Here is a 22,891-nt window from a genome sequence, read left to right on the forward strand (position 1 = left end):
ATTTCCTGATTTCACCGCTCCATTTGCCGAAGATGGCGACCAGAAGTTGACTGCTTTACGGACATGGACAAATCCTTCTTAAAGTGGTAAGTTACCATACTTCTGACATGGTATGACGTATACCGTATAAAAATGCATAAAATTAAGATATTATTTTAATTTGTAAAATTCGATTACGGTTGCAGGAAGATTACAGTGAAGGAAATTCAAGACATGCTTGCTGAAGGAATGACGATGATTTTCAAATTATGGCCCGCGGAATTTACCACAAAAAAAACCAAACAAGTCATCAGCTGCTGGGATGGATAGGATATGCGGTGTTAAAACTTCGTACCCACTAACTGGAGTCAAAAATGATTTTTTGGCAACTTAACCATAAATGTAATCGCGAATTAATCACGATAATCACCCAAGTAGTCTCCGGAATGCTGACAATAATAATTAATAACTAATTACCAAGCTAATTACGTCACATTTTCTTATGATAAGGATAATAAAAATATATGTGTATTTTATTTACCTCCATCATTCTCTTTTTCTTCGAAGCAAAACAACACATTTCACTGCAGAATCCATCTACATTAAGAAAAAAAGTATGGCCTCAAAGTATACTTTGTCATAATAACTCAAAGTTATACTAAGCTAGTTTATGTGACACTTATACGAAACCGGGGTCAACCAGGCGAATAGCCAGTTAGAATGACTTTTAATCTATTTAGTATAGATTTTTCTCAGAGTGTATGTATATGTTAAATCCACTGGCACTCCTTGACACTGAGAAAAAAAATCAATTCCGACAAGAAAAATTTTTTGTTAGAAAAACTTTTTTCCCTTAAAAGTGTCAAGCTTGCGATGTATGGACGGTTGGTAGGGAACATAATCACCTATCTTGAGACACAATTTCATACAAATCAAAAAAAGCGTTTTTTCGCAAATCGAGTTTTAATTTTTGAAACTGTTGAAACTGATTTTTTTTCAGTGTAGGGCTCAATTTGAATTGTTTCCGATATCTTTATTAGAAACTTTGACTGATTTTGCGATAGTCACCCATACAACATTTTTTTGTAGGATGCGTCGTTTTTTAATTGTATCCATTTGAAAAAATCAATAAAAAATTTGGCCTTTTTCAAAAGATAGTCTGGATCAAATTTGGAAAAACTATGTATGTACTTTTCTTTTAATAGCACCTCTTAAAATATTGCACAACCAGTCAATATAAACAATAAGAACACTTAAATGTTCCCAAAAATTCTATTTTGGCTTCATGCCAAAGATCATAAGATTACATGCAATACCGCAACAATAGGACTGACCTTCAAAAAATATCGCAACGATAGGCAACAGCGTCCTATTATTGCGGTAGTTTGTTTTCATTGTGATAAAAACAAAACAACATAAGTTAAGCACAATTGACGTAATATTTACGAAACTATAGTTAACGAGCATCCTATTCAACTACTACAATGTGAAAATCGACCAACAGGTAATTTTTGAAGAATTTTTGTAATCAATTTTGTTTTGACACGGTGCTTAACCCCTCCATAATAGGTCGTTTTACCCTAATCATGGCCGTGAAATAGTTTCCCCCTGGCTAGTACAGAAATTCCGTCCAACCCGAATGAAGTGGTAGAATAATAAATTTGTTGAATTTGAAGCTCTGAGAGTCAATTGATTTTGTTTCGGCAGTTCCGTGGGAACCTGCAGTTCTCTTTTACGTTTCCGTTATTCCATTGGTAGATTGCACCTCAGACTTCTATTCCTCTCTTGCTTTCGCGTTTATTGTTGAGCGAGCTTAAGTGATTACGAGGGTAACCAGGGCAAAGGATTTTAGGGTGGTTTTCCAGGTTTCAGCGGGTGATTTTGAAAATTTAGGCGGCAAACCGAAAAACTGGACGGACTTAGTGAAAATCGTACCACTCGTGTCAATCTCTGCCCTTCGTATTACTCCATCCAAAGCGATGGTAAATAACAGACACGAAAGACCTTCACCTTGCCGTAACCCTCTGTACCTTTAGAAGGGACTCGAGAATGCCTCTGAAACTCAAACTACACACATCACACGATCCATCATCGCCTTGATTAACCATGCCAGTTTATCCAGAAAGCCGTTCTCGTGCATTAGCTGTCATAGCTGGTCCCGATCGATTGTATCATATACGGCTTTGAAGTCGATGAATGAATAATGTGCATGTTGCATTCGCTGCATTTCTGCAATACCTGACGTACGGTGAACACCTGGTATGTGGTAGAGCGTTCAGCCATAAATCCCGCCTGGTTTTTGGCCCACGAACTCTCTTGCGACTGGTGTTAGTCGGCGGCATAAAATTTGGGAGAGTACCTTGAAGGCGGCGTTCAGCAATGTGGTTGCGATGTAGTTGCTACAATCCAGCTTATCGTCCTTTTGATAGATGAGGCATTCCACGGGGGCATGTCAGTCGATCCTGAGCGACCATTTCGAAAATATTTGAAACTCTGCACAGTTTTTCAATTTCATCTAAATCGTCATTTTTCGATATCAAATCTTCATATTGAGTCACGACTAACTTTTCAAAAGGGTGTATGTGAAAATGGTTCAAAAATATTTAAAAAGCTGCACAGCAAAAACGGAATGTTCGATTGTTATGATTTTTTCAGCAAAGTTAGACAACTAAATGGTGATTCTTAAGAAAATGTGCACAGTAAAAAAAAAATTTTTTTGCCTTTAAAAATATCATTTTTGTCACAAAAACTCAAATATCTCAAAACCCTATCTTTTTTCGAACGTAATTTTTTTTAGGGAAAACGGTCCATTATATTAGCTATCTACCATAAAAATTTGGTGATGGTAAACTAATAAACAAAAAAGTTATGACATTTCAAACATTTCACAATTTTCACATTTAGTAAAAAAAAATTTTTTTCTGTGTAAGTTATTTCGAGAATTGCAGTTTGATGCAGATTTTATTGTTAAGGGACGTGATTTAAACAAGTTGTTTTCATGATATTTTGATTTAATTATTCATAGCATCTATAAGAAACTTAGACACGATCCAGTGTTGTGATCAAAAGTATTGATAGTGTCATAATTTTCATTGCACGTGACTGGCGAAAAATTCTTTTAATAGTGTTGAAACCTGTTGATAATAACGTTGATAGAAACATATCAGAAATGTTATTTTTAAGACAAAAGCTGCAAAATCAAAGATTTATATACACGTGTACGTCTATAGTTTACCTGCAAAAAATATACCTCTTAGAGAATAGACTTTATGATCGGGAGGAAACGGGTATCTTCAACAACAACAAATGCATGATAGGTACATACCATGACAATGGTATGCAAAAGCAAAAAAATTACTACTACTAAGGTTGTTAAAGATCTTATAGTAATTTTTTTCTTCAGTCAAGCAAATGACAGCAAACTAGTCAGTAAAAACTTAAAAGTGATTTTGTTTATTGAAATATTACGAACAACATGAGTAGCCGCTTTCGCAACTGTTGTAGGCCGTTTGATGGAAAAAAGTGTTCAAAAGAGTTACGAAATCTCACCGAAAGCACCATAGATAAACTGAAAGCGACTGGTTATGCTCCAATGTCCACATTGAATACAAATTTACGCATTTGCACGTCCTGCCGTCTAAACGTTGACAAAAGAGCAATCTGTATATCATCGGTTGAGCAGAGCGCAGGAAGTTCGAAAACGACAGCAACTGAGGAATTGCCAGATGTATCGACAACAACTGAGGAATTACCAGAAGTATTAAGTGCTGAGAGCCTTGCCACCGTACCATCAGCGAAATCTGTTTCAACAAATCAATCGGAAGATGAGTGTATCCAAAAGGTCAACATCGAACGCTTTAACGAGGGCATAGCTGGGATAAAAGTGACTCCGATTAAATGGAGTAAGATGGACTACGTTTATTACCCGGAGAAAAAATACCGTGAAATAAACGAAGCTGTACGAATAAACCTCTTCAAATTAGGACCTGATGATGTGGAAAATACAGACTACGATGAGGTAATTATAAATATGAAGGAAAGGTTCTCGAATGCAGCCACGACAAGGAAAGAAAAATTATTGATTTTGTCGATGCTGCCAAGTTCGTGGTCTATTCAGGATGCCATTGATGAGTTCAAAACCAATAGAAATACAGTAAAAGAGGCAAAACAATTGAAGATTAACTGTCTTTCAACCAAAAATACTAGGTCTAGTACTGCATTAACAGATGAGACAAAAGAAATAGTAGTTCAATATTTTGAAGATGATGAAGTAAGTCGAGCTATGCCTGGTCAAAAAGATTATGTATCAGTAAAAAAAGATGGAAAGCGTCAATACATACATATAATATAATCAATTATACATATAATATTTATACATATAATATACATAATATCGATGAATACATAAATATGGAATATCATACAAACAACTTGTTTAACTCACGCAAGGCCCTTAACAATAAAATCAGCATCAAACTGCGATTCTTGAAAAAAAAAAGCCGCGGAAATTTTTTTTTGTTTACTATATGTGAAAATTGTGCAATGTTTGAAATGTCATAACTTTTTGTTTATTAGTTTACCATCACCAAATTTTATGGTAGATAGCTAATATAATGGACCGTTTTCCCTAAAAATTACGTTCGAAAAAGATAGGGTTTTGAGATATTTGAGTTTTGTGACAAAATGATATTTTTAAAGGCAACATTTTTTTTTTACTTTGCACATTTTCTTAAGAATCACCATTTAGTTGTCTAACTTTGCTGAAAAAATCATAACAATCGAACATTCCGTTTTTGCTGTGCAGCTTTTTAAATATTTTTGAACCATTTTCACATACACCCTTTTGAAAAGTTAGTCGTGACTCAATATGAAGATTTGATATCGAAAAATGACGATTTAGATGAAATTGAAAAACTGTGCAAAGTTTCAACTCAATAGAAAATCATGAATTGAAAATTTTCTTAAATTTTGATGCTGTTGCTTGGAATCGCTCGTGACACATGACACCTTCCATCCACTCCCAACTTAATTCACCGACTAGTTATACAGCCTTTCTAGCGTTTAGCCAAGGCAACAATCTGCAACCAGACACCTGGGAATTGGATCACCATGCGCCTTAACTCTCCTGCTGCTTTAACACTCACCTGCAGCTCGATAGACAGCAAGAATCTTGCAGGTAACCTGCAGGAGGTACCCCATGCTGCCATTTCACAACACAGACAGTCCTCATTCAGTATGGTGCCGCAGAGGTATCTGCCCCCTGACACTCCTGCTAGGCCTCACCAGACTTTAGTCATTCTAACACTACCAACCATGCGAGGCTTACTTTTGTGCTCGCCCATACATTCGGTCCCCCACTCTATGGGGGTATTGCGGGTAATACCCCCAGCATCCATTCGCTTGCACCACATGTACACCACTTGGGGGTGTGCCACTCGCTTGCCGCCGAAGCAGCTCTCACTCTGTGGAACCTCCAAAGGCTGACCTGGTTAATTGTTTCACACCCCAGGTCATTCATTCCCTCGGCACGGATCACCTGACACTTTGGGATTCAGAGTTAGGGACGCCATACTGTCAGCTTCAATGTTGTACCGAGCCTGACGATATGGCCGAATTTACATCGTTACGAACTACTTCCGAGTATCAATATCCCAACGTAAATAGAAGACACCATAGTATGGCTAAATTTCAAAACGTGTTGTATGGTGGACTTCTAGTGCAAAGATTTATTTACAACTTTGCCTAACAGTTCATTGTTTGAATTTCACTAACAACGGAGCTATAGCGCTAGTAGCAGTAACTTAGACTAAATGATTGCATGTTTGGTTATCATTTAGTATAAGTATAGCAACTAGCACCGTAACTCCTTTAGCAGTGGAATTCGAACATCGACCTGTTAAGGAGAGTTGTAGTAAAACCTTCGCTCTAAAAGTCGACCATACAACACATTTTGAAATTCAGCCTCTGGAATGAGTTATTGACAAACTACTAAATGATCGAATGCAGATTACTAAATGATCGATAACATCCGACCATACTTGTATGGGTTAATATGGTTAATAGTTATTTGAACAACTTCACACATGGCCAAGCAAAATAGCGTTGGTCCAACGTACGCTACATAACACCCACCCAGGAACGGATTAGATAGTAGCATGGTGACTACTCTTACTTACCAAGGCATCGATTACAGCGATGTCAATCTGCTATTATGCTATTTGGCGTTTAAGAACAGTTCCTTAACTCCCACTTTGATTTAAGCTTAAGCTAAATTTAGATGTTGTATTTACCGATAAATGCCAATAAATCAATAATGAGTATCTTAGTAAGAATGTCGGAAAAAAGAGTTGCGAAATTGGAATCAAACCTGCGGTCAAGTGACTGACGGTTTTGCGCCTTATAATCATGGGGCCCTCCTTAGCCTAGCGGTAAGATTCGCGGCTATAAAGCAAGACCATGCTGAGGGTGGCTGGGTTCGATTCCCGGTGACGGTCTAGACAATTTTCGGCTTGGAAATTGTCTCGACTTCCCTGGGCATAAAAGTATCATCGTGTTCGCCTCATGATATACGAATCCAAAAATGGTAACTTGGCCTATAAACCTCGCGGTTAAGAACTGTGGAAGTGCTAAATGAACACTAAGCAGCGAGGCGGCAATGTCCCAGTGGGGGATGTAATGCCAATAAGAAGAAGAAGAAGAATCATAAATTCGTGTACTTCATCCCAAACAAGCTTGTCCATTTCGGTGCACATGATTGGCATGGAGAGTGGAATCCGCCGGCAGCGAACGATTGACCGTCCATAAGCTGTCGAGTGAGGATGTCAACCTGTAGCGAAATCCACCAAACTTCACATAATTTGTGTGTTTTTCTTCAACCTGGTGTTTGCAAATTCCCAGTGCTATTTACAAAAAAAAAAAAAATACGCTGGTAGGTATGTAAGTAAGGTTTCTATTCAAATAGGCTTAGGTAGATAGCACATAAAAAGATTTTTCAATAGGTAAGCGATGTAAATTGATCATTATGGATTTCAACAACCTTTTCAATTATGTATACTAATTATAAAGTCGCAAATCTAATCCTGATACCTATATTGGCCGCATCTATCAATCAGTTCTGTACGTGTGACTAGTTATGTGATAGTTATTAGCGCAAACAGTTTCCAAGTTATCCCAACCTCCACCAACCACCGTCACGAGGGGTAAAGACGTCAATGCAGAGCCAATCATACTGACGGATTCACGCGGTTTACATTTGATTAGGAGGTACAGTCAGATTTGCGTCTTTGAAAAAGCATACAATCTATTTTCCCTGCAATTTTCGCAACCAACTGTGACGTCTGGTCAGTTATCGCTGGTTCAAAGCGGAAAATGTGCTTTCCCATTGCCGGGTAATTTGCAACAAGAGTGGCAGCTGATTCAATCTTCTTTACTGAGAACAATGTAAATAAATACATCGTTGTTCACTGACGATTCCATCGAGCCCACCTTCGTCACTGGTTGTACGAAAGATTTGCAATGACTATCTTATTATTCATAATATAGGCAAACTGTTTGTACATTGCCTATATACCGGGTATTAGCCACTCGGAGTCACTATGTCTGAAACTCGAATTGTGCATATGTACAACATATGAAAAATTTAGTTCAAAATATGTGTTGGAGGTAACGACACGACCCCAGTACATTTTCATTACTTTCCCAGTGCTTGCCACACACTTAAAATAAATCGCAGATTTCTGTGAAATTTCACCGAAATCTTCACAGCAGAACTGGTCGGTGAATAATTTTATTTTCGGTGGTTTTGAGAGTTGAATAAAGGAAAAATCGCCAAAAAATAATTTCCGAACAAATTTGCTGTTGAGATTTCGGTGAATTGAAGCAAAATTCACCGAAATCTGTGAAATGATTTAAGTGTGTACCAAGGACCTTCGTCGTCCTTAGCAGCTCAGCGAGTACTGATGAGACCAAATTCCCATTGCCAGGCACATGCTGGAATCTCGCACTCTATTAGAACCAACTCTCTCACACGTGTTATTTTTGGAATTATTATCGTCTCTAAGAGGCTTTGTTGAAATTTCTGCGAAAATCTATTCAAAACAAAATCAAAATGATATGGAAATGCTAATATCATCTTCCAAACTTAGACGTAGGTACATGTTCATGATAGAATTAGAGGCGAAAGTATAGAATTGATAGTTCCGTTAGGATACGGCAGGCATGAAGAATGTTTTTATAGAAGTCGATTTGAAAGCGAGCGGAGGGCAATATTTGTGATAGCACATATCACACGACCTTCCTTCTGCCAAGCTCCCGTATGAAGGGGGAGGAAAGAATATCAGTGTGGAAGCTGATATATCTCCACTGGCAAAAGGAAGGTGGTACATAAATTAAACGGCATGGAGATTGGTTTCCTTCTCAGCACCCATGCACATGTGGCATTCATCACACACTCACTCTTGGATTATGAGCACTCTTGGGGGTACATAGGGCCAACATAAAAGATCTCCATCCTGGGCGGTTGCTCGTTGGGCCCAGGTCAGATTCCTGCCGACTTCCTTTACTTCTTCGTTTAGACTACGTAGCCACCCGAACAGTAAAAGTCAGACAAAAATTGTTGCAGCAACTTGATTGTAAATCTGGCCTATCGCCTTCTATTTTTTGTTAGGGTTTCTTCGGCAAGAGATCCTGGATCTGTCTCTGCTGTGTTTCTGTCGGATTCCACTTCAGCCCTTGCGCGATTTGGAGTATTCGAAGTATGGTACATTACCTGGACCGATTGGATTTCCATGTTCTATGTTGATTCCTGCCAGATGTCAATATGTACATTATGTGGAAGAATTTGATTTAAAAATGTATTGGAGGTAAACACTTTCAGCTGATCAGTCCGATCGGTGAGCGACTGTCATGCTTTTCTTTCTCTGGCATCCACGGATTTGTCCTTGCTCCAATCAGGCATCGTAAAATACCAATAAATTGTTGCATTTTACACTCTGATATCATCAGATGGCGTAATTCGGATCGACATGGATGCATGAGTCAGAAAGGCTGGAGCTACTTTCGCGAGTCTCCGAAATATTTGGATGCCCAATCGGATTGATCAATGCACCAAAACTCGAATATACTACTACGTGTTGTTTAGAGTAGAGTGGGGCAAGAGTGCGCGTGGGGTAAGAGTACGTTTTCGATTTTTTGGAATTATAAAAAGATAAATTAGCAGCACTGCATCAGTTTGATAGGTATTCTGACCAACTATTGTCATGTGTAATAACGATTTGAATAAACAACAAGGGGGATACGAAGATAGTGTGGTCATTTAGCTAAAAATAATTGTGTTTTCGCAACTGGTATTCCAATACCATCTATACTAGGGTGGTCTAACCGGTAGTACCGAAACCGGTAATACCGGTATTACCGGTCAATTTTGGATACCGAAAATACCGGTTTTAGAGACGGAAAATACCGGTATTTTAGGTATTTCAAATTTTGCTGTCAGAATAAAAAATCTCGAATAGTTTCCACCTATACTGCCGCTAACCGCAAGTCGAGCACATCTGTATATGGGCCTCCATATACAGATGTCCTCGACTTGCGGTTAGCGGCAGTATATATATCAGCTAAACTGCATTAATCGCATATCTGTCCCATATAAATAGGACATCCAGCATAGATAGGAGAGATATTAGGTTACAAGCAGTAAAGACTCATCGTGCAAAAAATATAACAATTGAATGTGCGCATTGATGAACCTTTCCTAAGTAAGCATCATCGACGAAATTCACATACAGCAAAAATCGATCATTATCGACATTCTCTTAGCCATCTGTTAAACTGCCAATGACTTTTTTCTTCAATGAACATTGTTGACATCGTCAAGAATTTTATCCCAATAAATGAAATTGTGAAAAAGGTACGTGCCATAGCAGTTTTTTTTTAATCTTTATTAAAGTTATTTTTTCTATTACAAGAGTTCATCACTAAGCCATAGTAGTGTTTCTCAGAAAAAACGTAAAACATTTGTTGCAAAAATATGTCCGTTCTGAATTCGGAAATTTTTTTGAATAAGTGGCTGACCCCAAAGCACGCTGAAATAGTATGTTATCTATGCTCAAACGGATCTATGAGTTGAAGCTTTAACCCGAATTAAACTTCGGTGATAATTTTTTAACGTTTTTGAAAATAATTTAAGCCCTCGAACCTGTTCAAGCTGCTGTGGAACTACTCTGCCGTGAGTTCTGCACGATCTTTTTGATTTTTTGAATAATTCTGCCGTAAATCAATTGATCACAAACATTTTCTTCAAGGCATCTAAAGCTACTTTGATTAAGAAAGTGGACAATATATAGCGTCTAATCATTCCTGATGCGATCGTTGAAACTGAGACAATGACCATTTCTGAGGATCGGTACGAAGAAAATGCCTTTGAAAGGATTAAGGGAAAGTACTTCACACTGATTTTTGACAAAGTCGTCCAACTTCGGTTGAACCAAAAAAGGGATTCTCAGTAGTTGGCAAAAATTAAAGACAGGGACACCGTCTTCGACCACAGGTCGAACTGACTGAACACTTAACACCTAGCATGAGACAACGGACAGAACACAACACACAGTGGACACGTGGAGAATTTTTCGATCTCGAAAAGTTTTCTCTTTACCGGGCGGGAATCGAACCCACACTCCAAAGCACATGCGTCAAGACGATTAACGTCGCTATCCGTACGGCCACGAAACCCACATTGCCAACAAAATCAAATGCGGATTGGGAGATGAGTCACTCAGTATGTTAGTTACTAAACCAATTAATTACTTAAGTTTCGCTTTTCCCAGCTCAACAAACAATGATTTTAACATTCGAAGTTTTTCAACAAATATTGTTTTTCATCCAAAAGTCCAAATAAAAAGTTTTACATTTAATACCTTAAAGTTTCACAAAAACCGGTATTTTACCGGTATTACCGGTATTGACTCCACCAAATACCGAAAACCGGTATTTGTCAATAATGACCAATACCGACCACCCTAATCTATACGTTCAATCAGGTGAACATTGTACCATTTCGATAACCTTTTGTATAGAGTACTTTGTGGTGCAGTACATTAATTCGGTTGGTTTTCCAAGAAGTCAAAACCATTAACTGAATAAATTTTGGAGCTGTGGGGAAAAAGTACGCAGTAACGGATGGGGCAAGAGTACGCATGTAAACCTTTAAGTTCTGTTGTCAAATCCGTATCTCCGGCCGAAATAAGACTAGTTCCACAGCGTGAAGGTCCACAACAAAGAAAAAAGGGACAGAAATCGAAAATTATCACAAATTCTCCTTTTAAAGATAAGTAATTTAGTGTTAGAAAGGACTTAGGAAAGGACTTAGATATCGGGGAGAGGTGATGAAATGGTCAAATTTTCCGTTACGTAATTAGTGATCTTTCTTTAAAGAAAATTCCTTTCTTCAAGCTACGGTAAACCTCGTATATTTTTACCTCTGTAGTTTTTTTGTATACAATAAAAAATAAAGTTTTTTCGTATGAAAGTTCATATATCTAGGACCTCCCCCTTTCAGAGTTACGTAATCTTTAAACATTCTATAATATACTTTCAATAAACATCAATTAAATGTTATTTACTCTTATTTTTGCCTTTCTCGTATACTAAGTATACGTAAAGGCTATATGATCGCTCCAAAAACAAACTTTTTATAGAAGGCCCGGAGACCCATAGTGTTATATACCAATCGACTCAGTTCGACGAATTGAGGTGATGTCTGTGTGTATGTGTGTGTGTGTGTGTGTGTGTGTGTGTGTGTGTGTGTGTGTGTATGTGTGTGCGTCTGTGCGCACCCACCCAAAAAAAATGTCACTCATTTTTCAGGTACTTATCCTCATCCTATTTACTCGCAACAAGTTGCATTCGACGCAGGACATTCTGCCATTGTTTCCTATTGAAAATTGGTCAGATCGGACTATGGGCTCGGAAGTTATGGCCAAAATACCATTTTTTTTACAGAAAAAAATGTCACTCATTTTTCAGGTACTTATCCTTAACCGATTTACTCGCAACAAGTTGCATTCGACGCAGGATATTCTGCCATTGTTTCCTATTGAAAATTGGTCAGATCGGACTATGGGCTCGGAAGTTATGGGTAAAATACCACATTTTTATAGAAAAATTGAGTAAAAAAATGTCACTCATTTTTCAGGCACTTATCCTTAACCGATTTACTCGCAACAAGTTGCATTCGACGCAGAATACTCTCCCATTGTTTCCTATTGAAAATTGGCCAGATCGGACTATGGGCTCAAGAGTAATGGCCAAAATACTATTTTTATAATGCACGAGAAAGGCACCATCACCGCTAGGTGGATTAATCAGGGTTTGTTAATATATACTTAAAATACATGATTGGAAAATGCGTACACTTACCCCACCCGATGCGCACTCTCACCCCACCGGTGGGTGTATCCAATAGAATAAGCTTTCCTCTATCAGAAAAGGAAACTAGTTTTAGGGGAAACGTTTGAATCCTACAGAATCGAATAGCAAATCAGTCCCGCGAAACAATGCTTTGATTAAGTAAATATTGATTTGATTAAATTTTCAGTAGTATAATTCATTTAATTACTTTCTTATAAGTTTTCACCGACATTTAGCTTCTTTGGATTTTGATAATGACTTACAGTAATGCTAGATATTTAATAAAGTTTTAACGCTTTGTTTTTAAATTCCTGCTTAAAGTCTTACGAGGTTACCTACGAATACCTACACACCATATTTAAAGTTAACGAGCAATGTTTTTCTTCAGTCGATAACAAACACTGAAGAAGTTTCCAAGTAGGAAACGAAATACGTATCTGGTTGTTGATACATAAAAAGTGAATAGTGGAAGTAAATGGAAGAATAATAGTCTTTTAACCTTGAATTACTGGTACATTGTTTCAATAGTCGCGATATGTGTTCCTGTAGTTGCGAATTCCGTTGATTTTATATGAGACTCGCAACTATAGGAACACTACTGCAATTATTGGTGCAAAGAGCAGAAAAATTTAAGGAAATTGGGGGATATGACTAGGGTGACCATATGGTATCCTAAAGGAGGACATGTCCTCCTTTTTCATTAAAAATGTTGATGTCCTCCTTTCGCGCTAAAATGTCCTCCTTTTTGGATATTTAAAAACAGTTGAATAATTACCTTTTTAATTTAAATTATGCTAAGGCTTGTTCGCGACAAAATCTGGACACATAACTTTAAGAATAAGAATAAACTGCTGTTGGTTTGATTCGGTACGTTTTTCACTTCAAATGGCTTCATTCCTTATCGATGCTTCGATGTATGCACGAAACTTAGTGACATTTGAATTTTCTAAGAAATAATACGTGCCGAATGATCTGGCATCCTCAGTAGAATTTGTTTCGAGCTCGTATCCTTCTAGTGGCTCATAAAATCCGTTTTTGTTCCACTCTCTGACGTTTTAGATATTGTCGAACAAGCATCGACAAATTTTAAAACGCTTTGAGCAGTGTTCACATGAAAACAAAATGTTTTTAGTCATTTTCTGGATCGAGAGACCCGAATTTCAATTGCGACTGCACACAATTCTTTCCGAACCTGCAATTCCTTCGACGCAATTATTCACTACGTACTTGTACCACTCATAAGAAATATATTTTCAGAAAGTACAGACATAGATTCATCAATCTACGAAATATTTCACTCGTTGATGAGCTATTTCAAAAGTTATACGTGTTTAAAGGTGTCCAGATTTTGTCGCGTACAAGCCTTAGTTGTACCAGTTGTGGCTATACCACCAGTTGTCGCACTAGTGCTTTATATACCAAATGGCCAATCAAATCACTGCAAACCAAGTTCATACCGAGAAAGCATATTCATATGATACGATAAAACCTTTGATCTCCTCCAAAACAAGCAAATCATAATTGAAAAAAAATGAGTTTGTTTAATTTTTGACGTTCTTTGCACCAGTTGTCGCACTACTGGTCCCTATTTGGCCAGCCCCATAAGAAAACAATGGGATTTGCCAAATAAGGAATCAAAATTAAGAATTTTGCCAAAACTGGTGCATGCGTTCCTATTATGGATTAATGATTTTTGATGATTATAACAAATTTTATTGTGGTTTTCACAGCTGTTCTAAGGAGCAGGAAGTAAAACCTTTCGCTTGATAGCCATATTGAATTTGGTCACTATCTTAGATTTCTTTTTGAAAACTATATTTACGTCAGATTCGCAACCACCGATTTTGAATTTTAATATGAATCGATGGAAAGCTTAGCTTATATTGGACATTGTGTCCAAAAATCTCAGGTGTATGTTTTTTCTATCTACACCCGACGAACTTCGTTTTGTTTTGAAGTTTTGAAGTTTTGATTTTGAGTTTTGAAGAAATTTGTGTTTTGTTTGTATGGGAGCTCCCCTTTCGAAAGGGTGAGGGGTCCCGAACCATCTTAAGAACCTTCCCCGGCCCCAAAAACCCCTGCATACAAATTTTCACGCCGATCGGTAGTAGTAGTTTCCGATTCTTTAAGGGTCAGACAGACAGAAATTCATTTTTATGTATATAAGATGTTATTTTTATGTATATAGAGATATATTATGTTTGTTCACTGTTGATTTTAAAATTGGTTGAAGCTTACAGTTTATAACTGAAAAGTGCTTAATATAGACTACGTTGACAGTTGGAAATATTCATCTGGAAATATTATCTGGTAATATTAAAAAGGAGATGTCGTATTTCCAGTCAAAGTTGCATATGCTAGCGAATAAGTGCACAAGATGGAGGCGATAGGCACTTGTCTCAATTTGACTTCATGCCAAGTGTCCACTAACAAAAACATCTAGCAATAAATTTTAGTAAAACTCTAACAAATATAATATTCCTAATCATATTAAAAACTAAAAATCGATGGATATTCTTTATGTCCTCCTTTTAAACCAAATGTCCTCCTTTTTCGCTACGATTCGGCTGATTTGTCCTCCTTTGGAAAAAAAAAATCATATGGTCACCCTATATGCTATGACCAGTTTTGAATGAATTTCGTTGGCGTTTTTCTCTAAATTATGTTATGATTTATTAACTTTGTTGGTTGCTTCGATTTATTCATAGATTTCGCAACAATGACACTACCGCGACTATACTGCCTATGGTCGCATATCAGTCCCATATGAATTTTCGTCATTTTCGAGTTAGTACCTGTAATGATCATTTTCATCATAGTATTATCGAATGCTTATTATAATTATAATATATTGTTTGTTCAGTAAAAGTCGGAAAAAATATCGAGCCACTTTGTCCCAGACATTTTCTTTGATAATGGGACTCATATGCGGTCATTTTCAAGATGGAACAAGTAGGCTTGATGACTGTTCCTTATTTTCTCCATATGATGTTTTGCCTTTCTCGTACACCAAGGTGTAACGAAAAGGCTATATATTCACTTCCAAGACGATTTTGTGATAGAAGGTCCGGAGACCCATAGTGTTATATACCAATCGACTCAGCTCGACGAATTGAGATGATGTCTGTCTGTGTGTATGTGTGTGCGTGTGTGTATGTATGTGCGCAAAATAAAACTCACTCATCTTTTAGGCACTTATCTTAATCCGATTTGTTTGCAATAAGTTGCATTCTTCGGGGAATCCAGTTCCATTGTTTTCTATTGAAAATTTGCTAGACCAGACTATGGGATTAAAAGTTATGGCCAAAATACGATTTATATACAAAAAAACACGCTAAGAAATTCTCATTCAATTTTTTTTAGTATATCTACTTAATGTACGAGAAATGCACAAACACCGCTAGGTGGATCAATCAGGGTTTTGTGTGGCGCAATGTGATTGCGCGGTAGTTGCTACAATCCAGCTTATCGCCCTATAGTTGAAGAAACTGCCTTTTATCCTCAGCTTGCACATCCTTGATTTGATTGGCTGCCACCCAATCATGCGTTGGCGCATCTTGCTCGTTGGTGGTGCCATAGCTTTGGTAGATGGTAGCCGCACGATGCCCACCTTTCCACACTTTCTGTCCTATCCAGCAAATCTCCTGCAGCGCCACGACGTCGAAGTTGCGGGGTTGTAATTCATCGTAGATCATCCTATCGCAACCTGCGAAACCTAGCGACTTGCAGTTCCATGTTCCAAGCATCCAATCGTGATCCTTTATTCGTCGCCTAGGTCTTTGCTGGTTATTTAGAGTCGTATTATCTCTATTCTATAGTCGTATTATTAACTATTGGTTTTATAGGCGGATTATTGGGCCTGCGCAAATCTCTTGTCTCGTCGCAGGGTCGCCGTGTCAGGTCTGTTTAGCGTCCCACATAACGCCAGGGCTTGGGCTTGTGCGCTTAGAGCGGCACACGGTCGCTTTGGCGGAGCCTCCACATCCTAGACAGGTACCACAGCTCGCAGATGGCTTGGGGAGTGATCGTCAAGCCCTTGGACATAGTCCCTGCTGCCCGCTGGGTATTCCCTTATATTAACCGTTTTTGGCATGGCCGTAACAAAATTAGACCAAAAATTATGTAGGTTAGGCTAAAAATTGTCAAAATAAAAGATAGAAAGGTTGTAAAAACCGAAGTTTTCCACATTTTGTTGAAATATCTAACATTTCGGCAAGGCGAAACGCCCAAGGTGGACTAACCTACAATATACTACGCGCCTCCACGCACTGTTCATACCAGAATGCTGATTCGCCGACGCGTGGTGCTTTGTTCCCAAAAAGCTGCCATCTAGAAGACATTTTGCCTTATGAGTTTCCCGGCAACGAAATATCACCTCTTTTTTGAAATTCGAATATTATCAATATAATTAAGATTTTCTACAATTTTTAAATGGCATCAGCTAGCTATATTGTTTAACTGTTGCCTAAGGTAAAAATACCCATGGAAATCGGTACAGTTAAGACACTAATAAAGCAGTATTTGCTTAGCTAGGACATATTGCCCCTCCTTCCCCTACTTTCCCTCACGTCATGAGTCAATGAAAATTAGGCAAATGAAACGTTGATTTACCCAGATATTTAAGGTTAGGTTAAGTTTTCTCTAATTGAAAAAAAAAATCATTTTGTTCTACAAAGACAAAGACAAACAAAGACTTCTGTATGCTGTAAAAATCAGCACAACAAAAACGTGCTTAAATATACAGCATATGTGATAATGTCACTATCTGTTTTCAATCAAAAATTACCGGAAATCGACCACTTTCCCCTACATTTACCCTATAAGTAACCTGAAACCTGTTTTATAGATTAACACATAATTTATTCAGGTGTCAAAATGATTATATTCTCCAGAAAATGTATGATGTAAAATTGGTATAAATACTAAGTAATGTGTAAAGAATCAAACATTTTGGCGCTCATTAGGAAGACAAAAATAAGGTTAGCTATTTTCTGAAAAAGCAGTGCTTGTAAACATATTGTTTATTTTATCATTTCACACATTAACGCACGATCTCATTGATCAACAGGAAAAAAATATGGGAATTACTCTCAGACGAAGCAGTGGTCGAGAGAAAAAACGACTGCGCGTGGTACGAAAACAACCATTTGATACCTTTCAGCGTCATTGATCTTTGTTGCCATATTTGTCAATCAAATGTATTTGATGAATCAGTAATATTCGTTATCTTCTTTAAAATGGACTACGACCGTGCTATAAAGTAGCCTTTCTCAATATTGGATCACTTCCACAATTAATTTTATTGATTACATTAATGTGGAGAAATTAGAATACTGAGAACCTGGGCTCAGTCAAACGTTTAACTGATTTCTAAACAGCTAAGCACTTGATCATATTTGCACTCGAATTGAGCTTCCGAGTATCGGTATTATGGATTCTATATTTAGAAATGGCCGAACACTTTTCCAAACGGTTCAGTTATAGCTTCTAGGGGTTATCCAAAAACACCCTGCATATTTGAAAGAGGTGGTTAAATTTAAAAGCATTATTCATTCAAAAAAATACACTAGAGCCTTAGATAATTAATACTGTAATAATAATGTATTATTAATCTAAGCTAGAGCCTATAGAGGATAAGAATCTTTAAAGCGTAGATTCTGAATGGACCCTAGGTTTTGTAAACAACCGCTGCTTGTTGGATATTATACATTTATTTGCATTTGGTGACGCTATGAAATGAAATCATGTATAACGATGTTGTCAGAGTTCATTGAAATAAGGATGACATATCTCACATTTCGGCTTATTCAGATGAAGAGCATTCGCATATTTCATGCATTCTTAGTAATCAACTCTACGTAATTTGGAAAATCGATTCATTTAAAAAATCATGCATAGAAGAATACTTTTAACCTTACATAATTGCAACCTGGATATCCAGATATTAATAATTATTAATATTTTTTCAGCGGTGATAGTGGGTACAGCCTGTCGGTGATGTTGTACTTGACGCAAGCCTCCCTCTAACTGTTAAGGGCATCTTTAGTAATGTATCATTTCTAGTTATATTTCTCACTGATAGTTACAAATTTTATTATGCTTGCGCTTATGTTTTATGTTGGAAATAATAAAATCTTCATAGATCAATTGAAGTATAAAACTCCTATGAAGTCATTGAAAAAAAGTTATATTTAAATCACAGAGAATGATTGTCGACTTGGTTTCCTTTACGTTGACATTTTATTCCGAACCGAACCGACAATCTGTTTCTGTTTATAACCTCATGTAGTCAATGAAACTGTGTTATTAAAGCTATATATAAGAAACGCTCTGAAGGAGTTCAATAAAAAAAATATTTCACCAATTATAAGTTACAACAAGTATCATTCACTTCTCACTCGAAAACTGATTGAATTTTCCTACCGCTAAACCTTTTATTAACTAAACCTATCAACTCAGCAAAACGGTCCCGGTCAAAATTTGCATCGATGTCGCCCGATCCGTTGTCGCTCACGTTGGTTTGCGCACGTTGCCACCTCAGCTGGATAATTTCCTGGGTCATCACTTTTACGTTGCATCGATCGATGGCTCGTTCTGATGGGATGGGACGTGAGCAATGTCAACAAAATCATCAAGAAGATCAGAAAGAAACACCCTTTCAATGATTTGTCGATATCTAGAAACAGTAGAGCCTGTGGCAGCCCGAAAACGGGATATAAACAGTTGAAGCTGTTGAAAATCCAACAAATTTAGATTGTTATGAATATCCCAAATTTCTGAGTTAGAATTGTTTCGTTGATAATCGGATTTCATTTCTAGAAGGCCAGACAATACATTCAATGCAAAGGAAACAGATTTCGAAAAAGATTGATGGTTTAAAAGCATCGACAATACAAAGTGTCCTCTTTATAAACTGAACAGTCCTTAGATGGCATTTTTATAGTTTCAGTTTTTAATTTTAACTTCCATATAATTTATAACACTACTAGAGATGCCCTAAAAGAACCATCTGATTCCGACTGGTAAGAGAGTCGTTCTCGAATAACGTAACGTGTCAGGGGTAGGCGAACTTGATAACATTTGTGATAGGCCAAAAGCTACCAGAATTTAAATTAGGCACATCAGAGTACGAAATCGGGGCGCCCAAAATGTTACGTCATATAAGGACCGTCCAAATAAAAAATGCAACAACTTCGCATAACAATTTATTAACACATTTACACTAGAATGCCGTTGGTCACGTTTTCCTCGTTTGAAACCACAGTGAAGTGATAAGAAAATAAAAAGAATTTTAGAGTTCAATATCGAGGGAGCTGTCAACACAGCTAATGATCGTCGTGTGAAGATGTGCTAATCGGTTAAAAAATGTAACAATTCGGTGGGTCAAATCATATGTTGTAGCTGGAGAATGACTTACACATATCTCGTGTGGGATCTGGCCTACATTAAAAAATTCAAACATTCTTTTATCAGTTGTACTTATAGATGAATTTTATATAATTGTTAAAATGGTGGTCCAACCGGTTGGACCACGTCCAGTAGATGGGAAACATCGAGCCCGAAACCGGTCGACAAAAAGGTAAATTTAAAAAAATCCTTTTTCGTTTGTAAGAACCATAAGTGTTGTGTCCAGTATAGCGTCGCGTTTTGTGTGTGTGATACAGTTCTTACGTTAGCACAAATCTCAAAAAATGAGTACAAAGTAAAGAGTTAAGATTTTTTTATGTGCCTTAATATTACAAAACTATAAACACTACATTTTTCCCACTTCTAAACATTGCCCACTGATTGATTTGATGTGCTTCACTTATTTTAACATACTCGGACGATCTACCCCAGCCCTGGGGTTGGTTGGCCGATTTTTTTGGCCGCATTTGTTTTGTTATAACTTTTTTTTCTCAATTTGTGTTCATCGATGAAAATATGTCACAAATGTGCTCAAGACTTTTATATTGAATACAGTTAAAACCATTCTTTGAAAAGTCGAGTCAGAATTAGTACACACATTGCGAAAGCAAAACTCGGCCAATCTGCCCCGGTCTCCCCTTGCCATTCAGCGCTATACAAAACAAAAATTCTCCCAGATTGGGGGAATTGTCTGGTTGCTGTTAGTGGTTTCGAAGGCTCATCAAGAAACATTAATCGGTTGTTTTCGGGACCACAATTTTAATCGAAATATAGGAGAAATGACGACTTTGGCAGGTTTTATTCTATTATTGTCGGGGGGTTTTTGTTGACCAAATTTTATGAAATTTGGCCACAATATTCTTTGATATGCAAAGAATGTTTAGGCCAAATTTGAACATAATTAGTTATAAAGAAAACCCTGAAAACAAAACCTGCCAAAGCCGTATTTTCCCCAAGTTGATTTGAGACGAATTTTCTTCTCAGTGAAAGTGACGATGATGCATCAGCATCAGCGATGGCCATCGGCAGTGGTTGCTGCAAACTTTTCGCCACAGTAGCGTGTGTAGCCAAAGAAATATTCTCTCCAGATTCAGACATTTGGTTGTTGTTAATTTGTTAATTTTTGGAAAGACGCATTAAATAAAAACAAATTGTAATGTAAATTTTGTTATGTACGTTGTTCATTGGATCACAACAACAAACTTGGGGAAAGCGCCAAAAAACGAAATAAAGATATATATATATATATATATATATATATATATATATATATATATATATATATATATATATATATATATATTAGGGTGGCTCAAATTAGTATGGGAAAAACTTTTTCCAATTTTTTTGATGGGCCGCCCTCTTATTCGGTTCTATTTGATGCCCTGATGCTCTGGACAAATTTTCAGCCAAATCGGTTAACGTTTGGGCGGTGCTAAACTCGTTGGAAGTTTATATGCAAAAATGTATGCAGAAACATCCAAAAACAGTGAATTACAGTTTGATGGCATAACTCACGATGAAGAATTATGATACTCATTCAGATCTTGAAGAATTTAATACAGAATGTTATGCAGAAAACCGCGAGAAGATTAGAGCTTGCCCGGCTAAGTTATTAGCATTTCTCTGAAGTGGGATTTGAGAAAATTTCGTTTCTTTTACCTTTGAAAAGAAATAAATTCACCCCTACAACACTCCAGTAAAATGCTAATATCTTTGCCTAATAATGGATGTTTCTGCATACATATTTCCATATTAACGTTTTGACTCAAATTTCGAAATTTCGAACATGGCTCATATTTCGAACACTCGCTTTTAGATGCCTATTTTGGGCTTATTCGTGAAATTGTCCCCATAGGATCTTCAATTCGTTTGTAACCTGCATCCTCAATACGGAAGACCGATGAAAAAATAGTTTTGGGGCGATAAAACAATAGTGTTCGGAATATGAGTCATGTTCGGAATTTCAGCCAAAACGGTATTCTGAATTAAAATATTTTCCAGCTATTTTGGTTTTTGTTCAAATCAAGATTTTTCAATAATACGCATTTCTACTATTAGTGATTGAAATCCAACAAATATAAAATGCGAATCAAGCAAGACAATTTTACTTATTTGCTACTGACGCTACTCAATGATTTGCCGCTGAAACGCTGCAGATGCCATCCATTTATTTATTTATTACCAGACTAAGGCCGGAGTGGCCTGTGCAATACATAAAAGTCTTCTACACACTTAGATTCAGAATTGCAGCTCGGTAATATTTTTTACAGATTCTATCCAGTAAAAGTAATTTTGAACTGAGTGGTCAGTAAAGTATGAAAAATTAACCGATTTCCGTATTAGTTTTTGCCGAGCTTTCAGCAATATAAAATTAATTACTGTTCCTCAGTAATATAATTTACCGATCTACTCCGTATTATGGAAATCTATCAGACTTGTCAAAAAATATACCGATCACTCAGTAAAAATATACGATTTACTGAGTACACGGTAAGCTTTTTACCAAGCCCTCAGTTTCCGTTCAACAAGCGTGATGCTTGATATGACGCCATGTTTTTTCAGTCGATTGAATTAAAAGCGGTTCTGACTATGGTTCGTGTACAAGTGCGGTTGAAATTTGGACGTGCGTGTAAGTAAATGCAACAATTATTGTATATTTTAGCAATGTTTAATTCTTTTATAATTATAGTTTCAGGTCATTGCATGATTACCGAATTTCCCCATCACTTGTTCCATTTTGTGGCAGAGCGGTAGTGAATTTATCGTGCCGGAAGAAGTGAAATAAATGGAACGACCAAAAAAGTGGCAAATATTGTTAAAATAAAAGATGTCTGAATTATGCTCGGTATAGAGCTGCATGGCGCCACTCAACTCATCATTTTGAACCCATCTGATCACTTTCTAGAATCGTTATCAACGGGTTATTGTCCACCCGCAGTCGTCTAAATTATGTTTTTTCAACAACAGCCAATGTAATGGTTCATTCGTCTCCTCCATTTGCATTCCACCATAAAAGCTTTGCAGCTCTTTTTTCAATGACTCCAAGAATATTACTTAAAATAAACGGAAATAAATGATTGATTGAAATGAAATTATT

The sequence above is a fragment of the Armigeres subalbatus genome, chromosome 2 (genome assembly GCF_024139115.2).
Source record: "Armigeres subalbatus isolate Guangzhou_Male chromosome 2, GZ_Asu_2, whole genome shotgun sequence".
NCBI lineage: Eukaryota > Metazoa > Arthropoda > Insecta > Diptera > Culicidae > Armigeres > Armigeres subalbatus.